General features: G+C 42.9%; 1 protein-coding gene across 1 annotated transcript in view; it reads left to right on the top strand.

The window, feature by feature from the left end:
• The first annotated feature begins 3,352 nt into the window (after window positions 1–3,352).
• Window positions 3,353–4,314, top strand: part of LOC115220496 — a 28,055-nt gene continuing 27,093 nt past the window's right edge. Inside the window, exon 1 of the mRNA XM_029790628.2 lies at window positions 3,353–3,357. The gene's annotated coding sequence lies outside the window, so the exon portion shown is untranslated. The remainder of the gene's footprint in view (window positions 3,358–4,314) is intronic.

Raw genomic sequence — 4,314 nt, 5'->3', positions numbered from 1 at the left:
GCAAAGTAGGTTTTAAGCCAAAAGAGTGGAGACAGGAAGGTTGGTAACAAAAAATGATGTGTATGTATGTGGCGTGTGAGTGTGTGTTTGTGTATGTGTGTGTGAGGCGAGATAAGATAAAAAAACAAAAAAATATGTATATGTTAGTGCGTGTATCTGTATGTAAGTGTGTGTAGTAGGGCGAACAGTAGTTGACATAGCAAGTTCAGTGAGTGGTCAGTGGTAAAAAAAGGAGGAAGGAGGGAAAGGGTTGGGGCGTATGTAACGTGCCAGTGTGTGTGTTGAGTGGTAGAGTGTGTGTGTCCAGTGTGCGTAGTTGTATGTATGGCAAGTAAATTTGAAGTGTGTGTAAGTGTAATGTATATATATATGCAAATGTGGGTGTGTGTATGTGTGTGCGTGTGTGTACAAAAATAGGGGGGGATAAACATATACATTATATATATGTACATATATATATATGTATATATATTATGTATATATATATATACATATATATATTATATATGTATATATATATATATATGTATATATATATATACATATATATATATATATATGTATATATATATATGTTATATATATATATATATGTATATATATGTATATATGTATATATAATATGTATATATATATATAATGTATATATGGTATAAACTCAGAGTAACAGATTTTGTTGAAATTTTCTGACTGCTTAAAATAAAGTATATATATATATATATTATATAGTAATATGTATATATATATATATATGTATATATATATATATATTGTATATATATATTATTATATAGATATATATATATATATATGTATATATATATATATAACTCTTTTACTCTTTTATTTGTTTCAGCCATCCGGCTGAGGCCATGCTGGGGCACCGCCCTTGTTGCTACCCTCTCTAAGTCCAGTTTGCGTGGCTGGCCACTGATCTAAGAGAGAGTTTGTAGCTGCTGCCCTTAGGTTACCTTCGTATCTTGCAGTGGGTTCATCTGGGATCCCGGAAAGCAGCTTGTCTAGATGTTTTTTGAAAATGTCCACATCCGCATCATGTAGATCTCTTAGTTTTCTTGGCAGTTTGTTGAAAAGCTGAGGGCCCCTGAACCCCAGGCTATTACAGTATCTGCTCCTTACCCTGGATGTGGAAGACGGGACCTTTGGCACCACACAGTGACGTCCTGTACGGGGATTGGAACAGCTCTCAATTCCAAAATTTGGTGCTAGTCCCTCCAGGATTTTCCATATGTATATCACTGCATATCTCTCTCGTCTTCGTTCCAAGGAGTACAAATTGAGTTCCCTAAGCCTCTCCCATAGTTCTTTTCTTTCATGGTGGAAATCCTCTGGTGAAATGTCTTTGGTGTCTCAAGCTCTGTGGTTAGTTTGACACTATGCGGTGACCACAGTTGTGGAGCAGTAGTCCAGGCGGCTTAGGACAATGTCCTCCATAGTGTCAACATGGTCTCGCAGTCTCTTGTCCGGAATGTCCTCAGGATCCAGCCAGTGAGTCGTCTGCACATTGTCGCCACCTTCGCGATGTGTGAAGAAGAAAAAGATGCATCGTCACTCATGTCTATCCCCAGGTCCCGTATTGATTTCGATACTGGGATTTTGATCCCTCCTGGACCAGTATAGTGTGTTGTAATGTATATGTGTTACAGCTTGATATTGTAAGGCTTGAAATTTACCAGCATTAAATTGCATGTTGTTGTCTTCAGCCCATTGTATATGGCATCCAGATCTTGTTGTAAAAGGTCAGCATCAGCTGGGTTTTTGATTGCCTGTGCTACCTTTGTGTCATCAGCATAGCTAGTGAGGGATGTTGTTTGTGCTACCAAGGGCATGTCAGAGAGCGCCACCAAAAACAGCAAGGGTCCCAAGACTGTGCCCTGTGGCACCCCACTTGCTATTGGTGTCTTTCCCGAGAGGGCTCCATTGGCTGCAACCATCTGGCTTCTGTCCTTCAGGAAGTCATGTATCCACTCACCTACTTTTCCTGTTATGCCGAGTCTGAGTAATTTGTGACATATCACTCCGTGGTCGACTTTGTCAAAGGCCTTCGCAAAATCGAGATATACCACATCCACCTGTGAGCGATCCAGTAGTTGTTTCAGTACCCAATCGTAGTGTTGTAACAGCTGCGTAAGGCAGCTTCTTCCTGGGCGAAAGCCATGCTGTGTGTCAGTGAGACGGTTAGTTTCTTCGAGGAACGTGATCAGTTTTTTTCTGATGATTCGTTCCATGACCTTACTTATGTCTGACGTCAGGGAGACTGGCCGTAGTTTTTGGCCTCTGCTCTACTCCCTCCTTGTGGATAGGGCATATGGTGCCTTCTTTTAGCGCCCTGGGCAGTTTACCGTTAGCCAAGGAACCACTGAAGAGCTTCTTCAGTGGTCCCGCTAGGGCATGCCTGCATGTTTTTAGGAGGACTGCTGGGAATCAATCTGGTCCAGCAGCTGAGTTTATTCTCATTTCTTCTATGGCAGATATTACATCCCTCTCTGTTATGTCTATGTGGTCGATGGTTGTTTGGTTTTTGGAGTGTGGTGGCATCAAAGAAAACTTCTGGGTTTGTGATTTGCATGTGCCCCAGAGGGGATGTGAACACACTTTTATACTGTTCCTTTAGTATTTCACTTATCCCTTGGGGGTCCTCAGTTAGAGAGCCCTTTTTATCAAAGAGTGGGCCAATCTTGCAGTGTACCGAGGTGGTTTCTTTCGCAAATTTAAAAAAGGCTTTAGGGTTTGTTTTAATATTCTCTATGGCCCTGGCTTCTTTCTCTGTCCTCTCCTTCTCATAGGAAAGTTTGAGTGCAGTTTCCCTTTCAAAAAGTTTCAGGTGGAGTCCCTCATTGTTTCTCTGCCGTGCATTCAGTTGCTTCGAGAGCTTAGCTCTTCGCCTCATAAGTATTTTCCTGTCTCTGGGAATAACGTTCCTATGCCCGCTGGCTTTTTTCTCCGGGACAAACTTATGGCATATGTTCTGTATTGTTGTCATGAAATGTTGGAAATGTGTGTTGGTGTCTTGTGTGGTGATGAAGTCACTCCAGTCATGTTTTCGGATCTCTTCGTTGATCTTCTTCCAGTTTGCCTTATGGAAGTTTAGACTGGATAGGCCTGTGGTATTTTCTAATGGCTGCGTCTCAACTAACTCTCTCATACCATATATCATTACATCTACTAAGTTGTGATCTGAGAGAATTGTTGGTGTTACCATTATGTTGTGGATGAGCATCGGGTTGCTTGTGAAACAGAGGTCCAAGACATTCTCACCTCTTGTTGGCCAAAGCACTGCTTGCTCCATGAAAAACTTGCGTGTGAGAGCCAACAAGGACTCTGTCTGTCTCTGTTCAAGTGATGTCATTCAGGGAGGAGATGGCCATCTGGCCGCATTGACTTTCGGAGTTGGTAATTAAAATCCCCGTCAGCAATGGTGGTACCCCTGGTCCAGTTTGTCCAGGACTTCTTCTATTCTTCTGAGGCTATCTTCAAACACTCCTTCATGACTAGGGGTGTCTGGTGGCCGCTATGTGACACATATTACTATTTTCGGTTGTTTCATGTGTACTATCAGTGTGTCACAGACTGAGTTTGAGTGTGTCAATAGTAGTACTATGGGTGTGACATCTTGACGGACGTACAGGGCAACCCCACCATGAGTTCTTTCCTTCCTGTCCGACCGAAAAACAGTATACTTCGGTATGTGTATTTCTGCATCTGTTATACTGCTTGACAGGTGCGTTTCAGTCAGCGCTATGCATATTGCATGGTTGCTTGTGCTCAAGTCCCTAAGGTAAGGAATTTTACCCATATTAGTGGGTTTCACCAGACCTCTGACATTCAGCAGAAGCACTGGTGAGACACCCGGGGTGTCAATAAAGGCTGACGGTGTGGCACCTGGGCCGGCGTCAGCGGTGGCCACCCTGGGTCCCTTGATTGTGGTGGTCTTGAGTGCTGTTGTGAGTGCCCCTGGCTCTGAAGACGATGTATCCAGGCCAGTTGTCCCACAATTTTCTCTGCCATTTCCACAAAATTTCTTTGTTCTGCTGCCGCCGTCTGCATTTCCTCTGCAAATGTGCGCCTTCTCCTTGTTGGGGCATTACGCACTATGTCTGCATATTTCTGGGGCAGCTTGTATTTGTTCTGGTTTTGGTTAAGGCATTTTGGTCGAGTGGGTTTGATGCAATTTCCATAGGGCCTGGGATGAGCGAACCTGCATCCTTCCCCTGTTTCTCCATGCCAGCAGGTTCCATTCCGGAAGAATTTGCATGTTATCTGGGTTTTCTTGTCCCCAGTTCCTCTCTGTTTTTT

Source organism: Octopus sinensis, linkage group LG16 (assembly GCF_006345805.1).
Source record: "Octopus sinensis linkage group LG16, ASM634580v1, whole genome shotgun sequence".
NCBI classification, from domain to species: domain Eukaryota; kingdom Metazoa; phylum Mollusca; class Cephalopoda; order Octopoda; family Octopodidae; genus Octopus; species Octopus sinensis.
Note: the sequence above shows the minus strand (reverse complement) of the source record. Positions and strands in the feature narration are given on the sequence as shown.